Source organism: Carlito syrichta, unplaced genomic scaffold (assembly GCF_000164805.1).
Source record: "Carlito syrichta isolate Samal-C Ts95f unplaced genomic scaffold, Tarsius_syrichta-2.0.1 Scaffold71390, whole genome shotgun sequence".
Lineage (NCBI taxonomy): Eukaryota > Metazoa > Chordata > Mammalia > Primates > Tarsiidae > Carlito > Carlito syrichta.
In genome coordinates this window covers 47064-65515 of record NW_007015486.1, presented here as the reverse complement: position 1 = coordinate 65515, position 18452 = coordinate 47064, and the positions used below count along the sequence as shown (strand labels likewise).

At 40.7% G+C, this 18452-nt stretch overlaps 1 protein-coding gene across 2 annotated transcripts in view; it reads right to left on the bottom strand.

The window, feature by feature from the left end:
- The window catches only part of MFSD6 (major facilitator superfamily domain containing 6), an 85571-nt gene that overhangs the window by 65622 nt on the left and 1497 nt on the right, over window positions 1-18452 (bottom strand). The gene's annotated exons all lie outside the window — the stretch shown is intronic.

The window sequence follows — 18452 nt, the reverse complement described above, 5'->3', positions numbered from 1 at the left end:
GGACAGACAAATTGATCAATGGAGTAGATAGAGAACCAAGAATAAATCCACACAAATATGCCCAATAAGCTTTTGACAAAGATGCAAAGGCAATTCAATGGAGGAAAAGTCACCTTTCAACAGATGGTGCTGGAGAAGTAATTAAACATCCATGGGAAAAAATGAACCTCAACCTGTTTGATACCTTATATGAATATTAACTCAAAAGGGATCATGGACTTAACTATAAAATTTAAAACGATAAAACTTTTATAAAAACAACTTAGAAGAAAATCTTTCATCACTAGTGCTAGGCAGAGTTCTTAGACTTTACAGTAAAAGCAGGAACATTTGATGTTAGACTTCATTCACCAAAATTAAAAACGTTTGCTCCACAAAAAAACCTTATGAAGAGGATGAAAAAGTCAAGCCATAGATGGAGAAAATACTTGAAAGGCACATATCCAACAAAGGACCAGTTTCTAGGATACATAAATAATTCTATTTACCCAAAGAAAAAGAAATTAACATATTAAAAAGGATACCTGCACTTGTATGTTCATTGCAGCACTATTCACAATAGCAAAATCATGGAACCAACCTAAGTGCCTACCAACAATTGCCTGGATAAAGAAAATGTGGCATATATATACCATTGAATACTACATGATCATAAAAATAATTAAATCATATCCTTTGCAGCACCATGGATACAGCTGAAGAACATCATCCTAAGAAACTGACTCAGAAACAGAAAACCAAACTCCATATGTTCTCACTCATATGAGGGAGCTAAACGGCCTCAAAGATGAAAATAACAGCCACTGGGGACACCAACAAAGGGGAAAAGGGGGAAGAGGGTTTCTGAACTAAGGTTCAGAAATTACCTGTGCAGTACAACGAGACCCAATCCCCACTACTACACAATATGTCCATGTAACAAACATGCCAGTGTATCCCCTGAATCTAAAATAAAGATTAAAAAAAAGAATTATCAAAAATCAACAATCTTGTTAGAAAATGGATAAAAAACATGAAGAGACATTTCACAGAAGATGATATACAAGCACAAATATACACATGAAAAGATGTTCAATACCATTAACCATCAGGAAAATGTAAATTGAAACCATGATGCAATAGCACTACACACTATTTTAAAAGTGGCCATACCAAATCTGACAGGGATGCAGAACTGCTAGATTACTCATACACTCCTGGTGGGGATGGAAACTGGTACAGCCACTCTAGAAAGCAGCTTGGCAGCTTCTGATAAAACTAAACATGTGTTACCATGCAACCCAGTCATTTCACTCCGGGGCACTTATCCCAGAGAAGCGAAAACTTTTTTCCACACAGCAACCTGCATACAGATGCTTACTTCACTCATCATAGGCCCACAGTGGAGATAACCCAGAAGTCCTGCAATGGATGAATGGTTAAACAAACTGTATTTATTCGACTACTACAACAAGAACTTGACAAGGTGCTAGGTCTCACGCCTGTAATCTTATTACCTCGGAAAGCCGAGGCGGGAGGATCACTTGATCAGCCTAGGCAACACAGTGAGACCTCGTCTCTACCAAAAAACTAGCCAGATGTGATAGCACAAGGCCTGCAGTCCCAGCTACAAGGGAGGCAGAGGTGGAAGGATTGCCTGAGCCCAGAGGCTGAGGCAGCAGTGATCACTGCACTCCAGTCTAGGTGACAGAGTGAGACTTCAACTCAAAACAACCAGCACCACCACAAAACTTAACATTTTTTTTTAAATTCAAAAGTAGGAGAAAAAAATACAAGACAAATATAGAATCTCCCAGAATGTCAAACACCTAGAAAATAATAATTCTAAGAAGAAAGAATAGAAAAAAAATTAAAGGAAGGACATGTAGTAAAAGTTGAGAAAATTTCTCAAACTGGAAAGGTAAGAGTTATCTGAGAGAAATGACACACCTAACACAACAGGTAAAAATAGACACAAGCCAAAGCATATCATCAACATTTCAGAACACTGGGACAAACAAATGACCCACAAACTTTCAGAGAATAAAATACTTCACACCTGAAGAATCAGGAACCAGAATGGCTTCAGGTAGCTCAAAAACATCATCATAAACTACGCCCAGCTAGACTATTATTCGAGCTTATGGGTGAAATAAAGACATTTTACATACGCAATTTCTCAAAAACGTTCTCTTTTTCTCAGGTTGTGCTCTGCCAAAAAAGGAGATATATCAAGCAAGAATAAGATACAGGCTATAGGAAACAGGAGCTCGAACATGGGAGAAAAGCCCAAGGAATCAGGATGACGGGACTGGGGGTCCCAGATGGCAGCTGAGCACCAGCCACAGGGCAGTCATTCTGGTGGGAACAGGTGTGAAGGCTCCAGGGACTGTCGGCAAAATGGCATTGGTAGAATACCAATACACCTGCACGTCCTGAGAGGAAATGCAGACAGTTGCTAAACAGGGATGAATCAGTGGTAAGCACAGAGAAAGCCAAATAAATAAAACACCACAAGGAAACAAAAAGTTGAGGACCAGGCCACATGTGTAATCCTAGCACTTTGAGAGGCTGAGGCAGGAGGATTGTTTGAGTCCAGGAGTCCAAGATCAGCCTAGACAACAGACCTCGTCTTTACAAAAAAAAAAATCAGCCACATGCCCAGCCAGGCTCGGTGACTCAGCCTATAAGTTTTGTCTTTACAATAACTAAAACCAGTTACTAATACCCTTCTATCACTGACTAGACATTTTTCAGAATTGTACAAAACTGACAGAATGAATTCTAAATCAGGTGCCCTATCCTGGCCTTTAATTAATTATCCTACATAATTCAACTGGTGAGTCTTTACTAAGTAGGTCAGAGAAGGACACAAAGTCCTCTTAAAAGGGTGCAATTCCCTGAATTGTCCAAGCAAGGATGAAGAACGGATGTCTGCCTGCCAATTCAAAGATGCAACATCTACGTTAGAATGTTGACACAAACCTTGATGAGTGCATTTCTCCCAGACCGTTCTCTCCTCTCTATCTTAGTCTAGTGATTTTTTTTTTTTTTTTGAGTTGGAGTCTCACTCTGTCGCCCAGACTGGAGTGCAGTGGCCACTCCCGGCCACCGCAGTCTCGACCTGCTGGGCTCCGGCGATCCTTACGCCTCAGCCTTTCGAGTAGCTGGAACTACAGGCACGCGCTACCACACCCGGCTAATATTTTGATTTATTGTAGAGATGAGGTCTTACCAAGTTGCCCAGGTGGGTCTCGAACCCGCGGGCTCAGGCAATCCACTCACTTTGGCCTCCCAAAGTGCTGGGATTACAGGCTGAGCCACCGAACCCGGAAGTCTAGTGATTTTTGATTATCATAAGGTTGCACACGGTTTCTCTTGTTGCATAAGTCCAGATGTTAAATAGTTCTCAAAGTATCAACAAATGCAAAGTAGTTATGGAAATGTTCCTCTAAAATAACATTCAGTACCTTTTATATAAATGTCACATTCTGAAACTTTTATATGAATTTCAAATCTAAAACTACAACCAAACACTTTTAGTTTAAATTCAGGACATTAATTTTTAGACTCAATATTTTCAGGTCATATTTAGATTTTCACGAAAAGAAACCAGAACATCAAGAAATCACATTATAAACACAGTAATGAAATAAAGCACAATTATAGTCATCTGTTAAATCAGGATCAGGGACAAAAGGAAACAAACAGACCAAAACAAATACATCCCAAAGTAGGGCATCTTTGGCTGAACTAGATTATATTTAACTTGTCATAAGTACTGACAGAGCAAGTATATAGGGCAGTGAAAATATTTACATCTGGATAAGGCACTTAATCTGTTTAAAAACTGAAAGGAGGTTTATCTGAGGTTGATGTGAGCTGAATGTTTGTGTCCCACCACCCAAATTAACAAGTTGAAGCCCTAACTCCTTAGTGTGATGGTATCTGGGGATAGGTACTTTTGGAGGTAATTAGGTTGAGAAGAAGATACAAGGGTGGGACCCTCATGATGGGTTTAGTGCCCTACAAGAATGGGAAAACAGGTCCCTCTCTCTCTCTCCACACACATAGCAAGGAGGTAGTAGTCTACAAGCCAGGAAAAGGGCTCCTCACCAGGAACAAAGCCTATTTGCACCTTGACCTTGAACTTCTCAGTCTCCAGAACTATGAGAAATAAGTTGTGGTTGACGCCCAGTCTGTGGATGGGATTTTGTTATAGCAGCCTGAGCAGACCAAAATGGTAACCAATCAATATGAAGCCAGAGAGTTGATAATTTGTTTTAAACTTCTGAATCTTAACTTTTTTTTTTTTTAAAGAAACTTAAAAAAAAAAGAGACAAGAAGATATTCCCAATTGTACACAGAATTAAATTGATAAAATTATCCTGGAAATCTTCTCTATTGCAGGTTTGCCATTAATCTTAATTGGATAAGGAAGGCTTTTGTTTTTTCATTAGAAAAGCAGAAAAATTTTCTCACCTAACACACTCTACTAATAGTAACCAATATCACTACTGCAAAAATATAACACAGCCTTTTAAAATCTGCAAAGACATCCTACTAGTACCTACACTGAGTCATTCAAATAGCAGGTACTTCTGAATTTTTGATGAAAGGCAATGAAACCAATCTTGTTCAAATGGATAAATTTCTTCATTAGTACTTAAAACTACTCAAACATATATTGAGTTATTCAAAACATATGAGTATGGAAATGAATTAAACTTTTGAAGAAAATAACTGAGACTTGAATATATTATTTGGAATACCAATCGCCAGAGGTCAGATATTGTGTGCTATGATGTAGCAGTGACATAATTATCAGTGATGGAAAGGAAACAATCCTGGGTACCACAGAGGGACACTCTTCTTTGTGCCACTGCCATTACAACTCAGCGTTACCCAGAAAACAGGACTGAAACTATATAACTGGAGAATCAGCTTTTCAAACCTTCAGAGTTGGCTCTACCTTGTCAACTGTTAGAGACCCTTCTCAATGCCTTTGGGAAATGTGAGTCCCAGCATTGGACTCACTACTGCTACAGTTTGTTACCAGTATAGACACAGAGACTTCACTGCAAATGAGCCTCAGAGCCGTGGTATTCACATACTGCACTCTTGAACATTCAGTTCAACCCACAGCATCTTCCAAAATAGAGCTTTTTCAGAGGCATAGGGCACAGTGTCAATTCCAACAGATCTTTTTTCAATCAGGATTGCCTTAGCATCTGCTAGACATATAGCCAATGTCATGAAAAAGAAATACAAGGTTGGTTTTATAACAGTCACACAGGCTGCAAGGGCATTAAAGCATACAAAGGGGAAAGACTATTTTGGAATTGCCTCTTCCTTTGGTGACATTTTGACACAGTTTCTTCACATCTAAGTTGAATCATGAAGGAGACAAAGCTGGTCCGAGTCCTGGCAGCCCAGTTTCCAGCCTGAGCCCTCCAGGCACTCAGCATTGCCCACAGGCTCCCTGGAGCTGCTGCCCACAGCATTCCACTGGGATTGAAAAATGCTTCCCAGAAACCAGAACCCTCCACCCTTATCATTCTGGTGGACCCTTCCCAAGCTCCGAGTAAAATCTGTCTGCTAGATGACAGGCAGGCTCGTCCACAACCTGTGGTTCCCATCTTGACAACAGATTTGTACTTTCATAAGAGCTCAGTGGACTATGTTACTATCATTATTACCACCAAGTGCAACCCAACAACACTTAAGGAGCACTTGCTATGGGCCTAGCATGTGGTAACTCATTTAATCCTCACAACAGTTCTCTAGGGTGGACATGATTACTTTCCCCCTACTTTACAGATGAAGAAACTGAGGCACACAGAAGGCAAATAACCAGTCCACAGTCATGTAGGGAGCAGCAGCAGAGCTGGGATTCAAACCCAGATGGTGTGTATGCCCTTAGCAGATACTGCTTCTCAATGTGTTGTGCAGTTTTAAGGCAAGGATGCCAACAACTAGGCCTTGGACCTCAATGACTTCTTTTATAGTTGACAAAATGAACTCAACACAAACATTAAATAGTATGAAAGAGTTATATGAGAAGTCAGAAGAATTATGGAAAAAAGTCACATAGCACTGTGTAATTAACCAAAAAATGTCACAGATGATAGGCATACTTCCGAAGTTCCAAGTAGTGTGCCCACAATTCGTCAGGGACTGTCTAGAGAATGAAGGGCTTAAAATAAGCCCTGAAAGATGGGTAGGATTTGCTTCAGGTAAAGGTGAGTGAGAGAACTAGTCCAGAATGGAAGAAAGAAAAGGCAGCCGAAGAGCCTTATAAGATTCGTACCAGGGTTCAAGGGCATATGGAGCTACCAGATAGCAATAGATAATTTTTTTTAAGTCGTGGTCTCACTCTGTCCACCCAGACTGGACTGCAGTGGCATAATTATGGCTCACTATAGCCTCAATCTCCTGGGCTCAGGCAATCCTTCCACTTTAGCCTCCTGAGTAGCTGGGACTACAGGCGTTCACGACGCCTGGCTAATTTTTTAATTTAATTTAATTTTATTTTTTGAGTTGGAGTCTCACTCTGTCGCCCAGACTGGAGTGCAGTGGCCACTCCCGGCCACTGTAGCCTCAACCTGCTGGGCTCCGGTGATCCTTCCGCCTCAGCCTTCCAAGTTTTTTTATTTTTTATAAAGATGAGGTCTTGCCACGTTGCCCAGGCTGGTCTCAAATTCCTGGGCTCAAGCAATCCACTCATCTCAGGCCTCCCAACGTGTTGGGATTATAGGCGTGAGCCACTGCACCCGGCCCAGATAGCAACAGATTGCAGAGAGCTTTCAACAGCAGGCTGAGGGATGCTGAAGCACAAAATACAATGGTCAAGAGTTATACTGAAAATAAAGATATTCTTTTTTATTTTTAAAATGCAACAACTATAAATTTAGCACCATTAGGTGAGATATGTGCTGGGTAACCCATGATTCACATGGTGAAGGCCACACTGTTCCTGCTAGGGAAGTAGAAATAAATGAGGTTCTGAGCCTGCTTCAGATTTATATTATAAACTATGCTGTATTGGCACGATATTTCATCAAAAGCCTAACACTAATGACGGGGAATCTGCCTCCACGATGGCTGGTAAAGCCTGAACAACCTAGACCGTAAATTTTAAAATCGACATTTAATCTTTTTTCTCCCCACAAAGTGCAAGTGAAAAATCGACTTGGGTTTTATCGCTAAAGCCAGCAGTCAGTTTCCTGACTCCTTCCTCTACTGCTGGAGATGCTCTCACACCTGAGCTATTGAAGGATTTCTGGGTGATTTTATTGCTATCTTTATAGAGCTCTCTTGTCTACCCAACAGGATGATAAACCCCTTGAGGGAAGAATCTAGTACTTAGCATATTGCCCTTGACTCCTGTAAATTCTCAACAAAATATTGGCTATTTTTGACAAGCACCTGGTAATAATATGCATTATAAAATTGTATTACAGTTTAATGTGATCAGAAATTGATCCTAGGAAGTAGAGCAGAGAGACATCCCAGTTGCTTTCCTGGCTTTGACAGATCAATGTCTGTTTGAGCATCCTTTTCCTCATCATAAAACGGGGACAAAAGTATAAACCTAAATCAACTAACTCCTCAAAGGGTTTGAGGGCTTAAATAAAATAATTTATGAAAAATCATTTTGTTAATCCAAAAGCAACATATAAACATTTGATGGTAGTGGTGGTGGTGATTGTAGTTTTATTCCAGGATATGATAATATTTTATTAAAACTCTGGGTCTTGTTTTGTAATTATTCCAAATGCATTTTCCCCAAATGTGTGTTCTAGAATGTGCTGGCACCACCCCCGAATCAGACTAGCATTTTGCCCATGGATGTTCATGAATTTATGGTCACATCCGTTTCCATGTCCACAGCCTGGTAGGGATTGAGGGCCACTACTGTCTTATGGACTGGAATGATAATTTAGTATCTCCAGGTCAGAAATAAGTATTCACTTAAAATAAAGTCCTCTCTAAAAACACTTTGCCTAAATCTGTAACATCATAAACCTAAAAGAAGGGAGCTGAAATCCCCTCTACCACTTCCTTTCAACCTGCTAACAGAGCAAAAGGAACAAATTGTTTTGACCTCTTAAGGATGGGAGGGAATACCTGGAACTATAAAGCTGGCTTTAGCGATAAAACCCAAGTCGATTTTCACTTTCACTCTGTGGGGAAAAAAAAACAATTAAATGTCAATTTTAAAATTTACAATCTAGGTTCTTCAGGCTTTACTAGCCATCATGGAGGCAGATCCCCCATCATTAGTGTTAGGCTTTTGATGAAATATCGTGCCAATACAGCATAGTTTATAATATAAATGTGAAGCAGGCCCAGAACCTCATTCACTTCTACCTTTTAAATAAACTTACTGTCTTAAAACAAGTCCAGAGGGAGAAACAATAATAGCTCACGTTACAGAATTAAGAAAGATTTTTAGAAAAAATATTTATATCTTGTGAGTTTCTAAAACACAAAAATTCAAGAGATGTTTAGATGTTCAAGATAGAAGGTTAAATTAACTGAGAAATAAAAGCACAGCTGCTGTTACTCTGAATTTATTTGTTAAGATGGAAAACAGTGGCGGGGTTTAGGGCAGCACAGCAGCTTTGTGAAAGTAGCAGTAATGTATGCTCATCTCTTTCTAAACAAAGATTGATAGCTAGGTGGGGCAATGAAATGTTATTTAGGATAACCAAACTAATGAAAAGGTAAGGTTTCCACTATTCACTGTACTTCAGTTGCTGAAGCTTAAAAACCATTTTCCCACTGAAATATTATTACAAATAGTGAGTGTACCCAGATTACTGAATTAGCAGTGCTAAGAGCCCAAGGTTTGCAGAGTACCTCATTTTAAAGGGGAAACTTTCTACTTTTCAATCTGAAGTGCCAGCAACACGTCTCACCAAGGCACCCCCACCCAAAGTTGCAAGACTGCCTCGCTTACTCCCCTCTACCAGCCGTCAGCTACGGTCACAGTCACTGGCTTCCTCCTGGGCAATGGTTCCAACCTGTGAGAACCAGGGAGTTACTGGCAGGGGTCTCTGAAAGACCGAAATACATGTCATACTTACCCACATACATCCTACTCGGTTTCTAAAGCACATTGATGTTACCATCATACATCTATCTTCCTAATAGATGTCCATCCAATTCTTATGAACTTTCTATCACCATGCATTATCTCAGACAGGGGACCCTGAAGGCACAACTATGACATGCAGGAACCTGGGGAAGCTGCAATGTTAAAATGATGTCTTCACACTCCTTACAGGTGACAGGACAGGCAAACTGGAGGAGAGAAGAGAGAGAGAAAGGACCGAACGGGAAAACTAGGAGCCACAGAGAGTCAGCAAGTACCATTCAAAAGCTACCTCTGTTATCAGATTATCTACTATTTTAATGAACAGAAATGTGTTTCTTTGCCAGGAAACTTTGGAAAGAAAATTTTAAACTCCTTATCTTTTCATAACATGAAACAAAGGATTTTTAAAGGTTGCTATTAAAAGCAGTTATCTGCTTAAGGTTTTAGAGAAACTCTTGCTCAACAAATTACAGCTTGTCATACTTTAGAAGCAATTTATACAGAATGCATATCAATTTTTTTAAAAGGACAAAATATGATTCAATTTGAATGGTGTTTGGGGGGTTTTTTGTTGCTGTTTTACACCTAGTTACGTGAATCCCTCTTATATACACAAATAACACAATTTTTTCCCCAAGTCTTTTCAGAAAAAGACTCAGGTCAACATAATTAGCATAGGACTATGAGTCCAAAATCTAAAAATACTGGAAACACAGACAAATCAGATTGTGGAAAAATATGAATTACAATGAGAAATAAAAGCACAGCCAGGTGTTAGTCATTTGCCATTAGGTTATAGGGCTAATATATATATCATACTAATACTATATTAATAATGAATCCTTGACAAATGCTTATTCAAGGAAAGGCTGGTGTCATCATTAGGTTTTTCTAACGCTATTAGACACAGAGGAAGTTAAAAATATCAAACAAAGCACAATCTATCCACCAGAAAAGGCAGTTTACACAGAAATTTATAGGTGCTTCTTTTACAGACAAATCTTTTATGATTTTACAATTTAAGTCACAATATAGATCTCAAGTTTAAAAATACATTTTCCTATAGACATGCAGGTACCATCAATGAATTGTACTTATATACCCTAAATGCATTATAGTCTAAAAGAATAATTTATTTTCTAGAATATTCCAATATATGCAATCTAAATTCATTTTATTTTGCTGTTAGGGTTCTAATAAACTGAAGATTACCATGCACTATCAATTCTAATGATAGAATTATGTTTTTAAAAAGGTTTATAACAGCTGGGCTCAGTGGCTCAGCCTGTAATCCCGCGCCTTTGGGAGGCTGAGGTGAGTGGATTGCCTGAGCCCACGGGTTCGAGACCCGCCTGGGCAGGCGAGACCTCATCTCTACAATAAATCAAAAAATTAGCCGGGCATGGTAGCGCACACCTGTAATTCCAGCTACTTGGAAGGTTGAGGCGGAAGGATCGCCAGAGCCCAGGAGGTCGAGACTGCGGTGGCTGGGAGCAGCCACTGCACTCCAGTCTGGGTGACCGAGTGAGACTCCAACTCAAAAAAAAAAAAAGGTTTATACCTTGTCCAAAAAAGAAAAAAGATACTTTAATATACATGCAATAACAATACTTTCTTTTTTTTAAGTTGGAGTCTCACTCTGTCACCCAGGCTGGAGTGTAGTTGGCATGATCATGGCCATCACAGCCTCAATCTGCTGGGCTCAGGAGACCTTTTCACCTCAGCCTTCCAAGTAGCTGGGACTACAGGCATGTGCCACCACGCCCAGTTAATTTCTTGATTTAATGTAGAGATAAGGTCTTGCCATGTTGCCCAGGCTGGTCTCGAACTCCTTGGCTCAGGCAATCCTCTCACCTCGGCCTCCCAAAGTGCTGAGATTACAAGCATGAGCTACCACACCAGGAACACATCAGTACTTTTTCATGTTAAACATGAAAATATTCAATGCTGGGGAAGACGAGAATTGACAGGCACTCTTATTCATTGAAACAGAAATGTAAACTTCCTAGATAGCAAAAATGTGTTAAGATGTTTATTCAGCAGTTTTGATAATAAAACTGAAACAAGTAAGCAATCAATACTGAAGGCAGTTGGCCAGTTGGGTGGTGGCTCACACCTGTAATGCCAACACTTTGGCAGGCTGAGTTGGAAGGACTGCTTGAGGCCAGGAGTTCAAGAACAACCTAGGCAACATAGCAAGACCTTGTCTCTACAAAAAAATTTTAAAAATTAGCTGGGCGTGGTGTTGTCAGCTACTCAGGAAGCCGAGGCAGAACTGCCTAAACCCAGGAGTTTGAGGTTGTGGTGAGCCGTGACCGCGCCACTACAATCAAGCCTGGGTGACAAAGTGAGATCCCGACTCAAAAAAATAAGACAATAATAATAATGGCAGTTAAATAACTTATGGTATAACCATGAGAGAAAAATAGAATCTTCTATTCATATGATGGGAAAATAGAACTTAATTTTATAAGAAAGATACATAAATTAAATTTAAAAAGCAAAACACAAACGTCTATGCATAGTAAGAGCTATATTTGTAAATCTAAATACTGCCTACAGAATATATTTTAGAAAAAGACTTGAAGAAAATGAAACCAAAATGTTACTAGAAATTAGATCACTGAAAGTACAATTAGGACTATGTTTAACTTTTTTCTCATACTTTGCTGGATTTTTCTTTAGTAAGCATTTATCACTTTTAAAAATACATATTTTAAAAAGCATCGTTTATTTAAACACAAGAGTGACAACTGGGATAACTTGATCCTGGAGTTCTGAAGGATCACTTGAAGACAGGAAACTGAACTCTGGTTCTTCATCTAGTGCCTGTGCTTCCCACAAGCACTAGAAAGGGTCTATTACGAAGGATTTCGAGACACTCTTAAAAGATATTACACCTTTAACAGGGAGCCTCTTTATAAAGAAAATACAATTAAAATGTGTATCAGGTTTGTGCTCTTGTTAATAAAATGGTAATAATAAAGTATAAGGGGGACCCAAAAACTTGGAATTCATCTATAAAAAATCACGTATGTATTCTTACATGTTTAAACTTCAGTGACCTTCAAAGGACTCTCTGTTTAATGCAATACACCTATCAAGATGCTTTTTCCACTGCTCAGTTTTTGAACTCATCAGTTTTGATGCCTTTTGGTGCTTCTGACATATTTTGTTTCACCTCTTCCACATCAGCAAAACGTTTTCCTTTGAGGACTTCTTTCATCCAGAGAAGCAAACAAAAAGTCACTCAGGGTGCGATGGGGTGAATAGGGAGGGTGGGGCACAGGGATCATGCCCTTTTTTTGATCAAAAACGGCTGAACACTCAGCGTGGTATGGGTAGGCGCACTCATAAATCACCCATCAAGAAATGGGCAAATACGTTGAAAGAATCTCCAAAAAAAATTTACTGCAGCCGAACGCAGACTCTCACAACAATGCCTAGAACACTTACCTAGTAAGGGAAGCCTGTACCACAAGGGGCCCACCCTCCAAAAGACAATTCTGTTTTGGGGGGGGGATCCTTCCTATTTTATTTGAACTCCCTTACAAAGGCAATTTGGGGCCGCACGTGTTCATTAGTTAAACTCAGTTCCACAGGCAGTGCTTTGAGATGGATGGAGAAAAGCACTCCATGACAACTAAAGAACCTTGACTTGCCCCTGCTAGAACGATCATGTTCCTCAAGAACACAGCATTTCCTAAAAGCCACAGATGGCCTATATGTCACCTTAAATGGCTCTGCTCCAAGTGTTTAGTGTGGGGACTTCCTGCTTTGCTCTGGAAGAAGAAAGCTCGCGTCTACCTTGGGCCCAGGTATGTCCTGCCTTCACCTTGTCCTAAAAATGCCTGGAACAGTTCTGAGAGAAGAACCCCCAGCATGACTCCTGGGGAACCACTCCTGTTAGGGGCTCAGGGTCTCTCTGGGAATCCAGTCTAGACTTGTCATCCACTTTCTCTTGGCATGGCTGCCCACAAATCAGACTTGTCTAGGCAGTCTCGGTTCCTCTTCCTAGTTCTCCTTTTCACCCTCCTTAAAGCCACACCAGAGCCCCCTCTGCTGCTGCTGACTCACATGTCCATCTCTCCTTTCTCCCACTAACTCCCCAGACTCCGCCTTGGTCTCAGATCAAAGGTTTTTAAAAGTTTCCTCAGAGTCACCCAAAGTTGGACTTTCCTGTTTTCTTTCTTTCTTTTTTTTTAACCAGTCTAGTTTGTATTAGCCTTAATAGACTTACTATTACGTAGGAGCTCATCCTAGAGGAAAATGATAATACTATTTCCAGTTTTTAAGATGACTGATTAATACTAGAACTGTCAATATGGAACATATTGACCAGATGCAAATACTTTATTGTATATAAATATTGTGTTACATTCTTTTTTTTTTTTTGAGTTAAGAGTCTCACTGTGTTGCCCAGGCTGAAGTGCAGTGGCATGCTCACGGTCACTGCAGCCTCGACCTGCCAGGCTTACGTAGTCCTTCCACCTCAGCCTCCTGAATAGCTGGAACAACAGGCACACACAACCACACCCCACTAATTTTTTTGACTTATTGTAGAGATGCGGTCTTGCCAAGTTGCCCAGGCTTGTCTCGAATCCCTGAGCTCAGGTAATCCTCTTGCCTCTGCCTCCCAAAGTGCTGGGATTATAGACGAGAGCTCAGGGTTTGTATTACACTCTTACCACAGAAATTAGGCTGGAGTGCAGTGTCATAATCATGGTTCACTGCAGCCTCGAGCTTCTAGGCTCCTTCTATCTCCTGAGTAGCTGAGACTACAGGCACATGCCACCACACTCAGCTAATTTTTTTATTTTCTAAAGAGCTGAGGTCTTGCTGTGTTGCCCAGGTTGGTCTCAAACTCCTAGGCTCAAGTGATACTCCCACCTTGACCTCCCTAAGCGCAGGGATTACAGACATGAGCCACCATCCCTGGCTACCTTTATTGGACATCTTTTCAGAGTTTTAAGGAAGGGCTTTCCTGTTTTCCACCTGTAGAACATTTCCTGAATTTATCTCCCATTCTGCCCTCCTTAATTCAACCCTTTTCATGCCTCTTGAATACAGTTGTTCTAAAGGTCTGAATTTCTCCCCATCTTTGCCCCATTCTCTGCTGTTCCACTCCCTATATCCTAAAATGCAGCCGGACCACTAGGTCATAAGGTAAGATAGGGATTCATTCACATTTCCAAACTTTCACACTCCTTCAACACAATCACCAGCCCACCTGTGGCTCAGGGACATTATATCATGCCAGATGAAGGCACTCAGAAGGTACTTCAAATACAGATGACACTGGAGTGTAGTTTTTGTCGGTGCTGAGGTAGAGGTGTGAGTGTGTGTGAGTGTGTTCTCGTGAGAGTGTGTGTGTGTGTACTTTTTAGAGCCATAGAGTAGCAACCAGAATTGCAATATCTACAGCAGACACATACTAACAAACATATAGGTTCACAGTTTTGGTGTTTCATATTCATGATTTTTTTTTATTACCCTCCTTGGTTTTCTGCTCTGGTCTCTGCACCAATACATCAAACACCATTTCTTAGGAAATGACTCTTGTAGTTTTCAAAAGTTACCCAGTTAACTAATTTGAGATAATACCATTTTATAAAAACAGTAAATTAATATCACACAAATATGGAGAAGCAAAAACAGCTATAAAGCAAATGTTACTGAATCCAGCAATGGGGCTAAGTACTGGTAACATGTCGTTCAGAATTGGGGGAAACAAATCAGGCTGACCTAAGCCCATCTCACCCCCAAAATGTCAGTAAAGTCTAGTAAATGACCACAGACAGTTAACATTGGGTAATTAGTCATGGAAGAATTATAAACCTCAATGGAACGTTCTCAGAAGAGGCATTAAGGTGTTTTCATTGTCCCGTGCAGAATTCACACCAGATGTGTATATTTGCTTTTCCCAGGAATCTCAAATGTTGTGCCCTGGGAAATGCCGTGCTAGGTAGCTTTGAGGACAAAATTCTTTCCCAAACTGACTTTGTACAAAGGAAAGATTTTGCATTTAACTCTTCAAAGGAATTAACCTATTGAACAACTGAGCTTCCTAGACCAAAAGATTGAGATTTCTTTCTGTCTCAAACATAATTAAAACCTAAATGGAAACGCTGGCTAACAACTAAAATTGTCAGAATATCTCTTCTGCAAAATAATTGTACAAGTACCTCTTTCTCAGGATTACTTATGTTTCTAGTGAACCAAGTTTATTCAGAATTCCTTCATGTATAAAAAATAAGAAGTATGTGCTTTCTTGAGTCTGAAAAGTCTGAATGTATTTGGTGCTGGAGAAGGGAGCTGTATTAATTTTCAAGGATTCTAAGCTGTGGGTTTTTTGTTATTGTTGTTGTTAATTATACACAGAACTGGACAGAATCGTGGAACTGTATTTAATAAATATATATGCATCACACTAGATTAACTCGATAACCTGCTGCTCCTGAAATTCATTACTAAAAATAATTACACCTCAAGTCATCCAGAATGCCATAATTTCAAGAAATGACACAGCAGATAAATTGATTTCTTCTACTCCCACCTTCTACCAGATTGCTCTGTAGAGAACAATTTTGCTTCCAAAGACAGCCGTCACTAGCAAGACCAAGAAGAAATAAATTCTTATTGCCCCAGTCAAGCAGATAAATTATGGTATGCACCAAAGCATTCTTGTCAAGGAGGAATATTTGGGAGTCACAGAACATGCTAAAGTTACTGCTAGAACAGGTGATTACCAGTCATCTCAGACTCTTAACCCTCTGCCCCCCACACCTGCAATTCCCAGAATTTTGCCTTTCACTCTGATCTCCTGAGTCTTATTTCATTAATAGTTCCTGGACAACATTATAGAGTGTATTAATGCTGTTCTTTTGTTTTCCTTTTAAGATTATGTAATAAAAGAACACACGCTTGTCCTCCCTCCCCAAATGTGTTTAAAACCCAAACACAACTTTATAAGGTAAAAAGAAAAAACGCTTTCTTTTTTTTTTTTACTTTGTCCCACTTCCTTCAGGTAGCCACTGTCAACAGCTAGGAGACAGGAAGGTATACATGTGCCTGTATGCAGGTTTAAATACATGTATCCTGGCCAGCCACAGTGGCTCACACCTGTGATCCCAGAACTCTGGGAGGCTGAGGTGGGAGGATTGCTTGAACCCAGAAGTTCAAGGCCAGCCTGGGCAACACAGCAAGACCTCGTCTCCACAAAAAATTTAAAAAATTTAAAAAATTAGCCAGGTGTGGTGGCTCATACCTGTAGTTCCAGCTACTCAAGAGAGTGTGGCAGAAGGATCGCTTGAGCCCAAGAGGTCGAGGCTTGAATGAGCCATGATTGTACCACTGCACTCCAGTCTGGGCAACAGAGTGCGACCTCAACTCAAAAAAACAAAAAACAACAACAACAAAAAAAGAAATACACGATGTATATTAATTTCTTCCGCAACTTGCTTTTTTCATTTAATATACAGTATCTTGATTTTTCAGCCAATGTAAGAAGTAACCAGCAGGCACACATTTACTGTGTTTCTCCCTTCCCCTACAATGAGATTGCCAAATTAAGACTTACTGTCAAAAGAAGCAAAACAAAAAACCTGTTAGCCTAATACTACATTGATCTTTGGTTATGTTCGTTTTTATATTGCCTTCAATCTAAAAAAGGGGAGGACAAATGGGTAAACACACACGCCATTAATATACAGAGCATCCCACATGGAAAACTGTTAACATATGTAACCTAGGTACACTGAGATGAAGTTCATTTTCAAAGGCAAAAGCAAAGGAAGGCATCTGCGTAGGTGGTGAGGCATACTGGGTTGAGCAGCGAGGGATGCCATGTGGAAATTTCCTGGGCTTTGGAGCCACAGACATGGGGTCAAATCTAACTCCACCTCTTGCTGATTAAGTGGTTTGTGTACCTTGCTTAACCCTCTTGAGCTTCCTCTACATCATGCACAAAGTTAAGGGGAAGACTTATCGTACAGAGATTTAGAAATTAAGTGTCTAAAATGATGTCTTGAACCCAGTAAGTGCTCAAAAAAATTGCCTTATCACTATTTATAATCCAGAAACTCTATATGATGAAATTGGTGGTCCAAAACCAAAACCACCAAATACCTGCAAACTGTGCCATTTTGTGTGCCCACCATGTGTTTTCATTTGCCTTTGTGTTTTTACATTTACCCAATTTGTAGAGACACAGAAAGTGCCTTAGAAACTGCTGTAAACACGCCCAAGGACACACAACTATTTGGTGGCATTAACGATGCAGGGCTGAAATCGGATCCTCGCTCCTCCCCCTGCCCCCAGAGTATCTGGCACTAGGCTCGGCAACAAAGCCCCCATCTTCTTCTAAGCAGTCCTAATTTTTACTTACAACTTGCGGTAAATACAAGCCATCTGACTACCACGAAGTCACTGACAATAACCTCCATGTCTGTGAAGGACCAGCAGCTTAAAGTGTCAACAGACAAGCTTCCCAGGGACAAGGATGCTGACCTCTGCTTTTACTTAACAAGGGCATCCATGATGCGCACACCCTTAGCTGGCCAGTGCCCACATCTCCGGAAAGAGACCTACAAGATATATATCTCCTTTTATTACACAGTTTGGTCAACTGCATGTCCACCCACCCCATATGTTCATCTACACTGAAGAGGTTATATTTCCCTAAAACCATGGAACTTCTAGATCAGTTAGGGGATATTTTGGCCACTGTAACTATCCGACCGTCTCCTTTGACGTGTGAGAAAAACAGAAGATGCGACCTGCCCAAGGACACACAACTATTAGACACCAGTTGGAATCAGGACCTCAACTCTTTCTAAGGCTCTGTCCCTCGATTCATGGACAAGGTATTTAAATATTCCAGTAGTTCTGTGAGGTTCTTACTCAATTTTTTATTGAGGGGGGGATGAAAAGAAACGTTTGTGGTTGCAAATGTGTGTGGGAGAAGCAAGAGGCACAATGTGCCGGCCTCAAGGGTAATGAGCCACCTGTCTGTCCACGTGGGGATGGGAGAAACGAGGCGGAAAGATGCACTGGTAATCTTTCACCGCCCTACCTCCACTTCCAGGAAAACTACCGTCTAGGGAATAAACAGGACCCAGAAGGACTAGCGACCCTCCTTGCTCTCTCAAAAGGGCTCCCGGGACACGTGTGACCAAGGAGGAGTGGAGAGGCCCGAAGCAGGCGTTTCTCCAAGGATGGCAGCGGGCGGGGGGAGGCGTTTTTCCGTATTCCTCCACCTGGCGAGGCGGGCGTTGTCAGTTTCCTCGCGCTGCCACCCGAGTGGCCACGGCCTGGTCCCTGGGGCTGCGCGGAGGGCCCCGCCGCCCTTTCTCCCCAGGATGTTGACGGC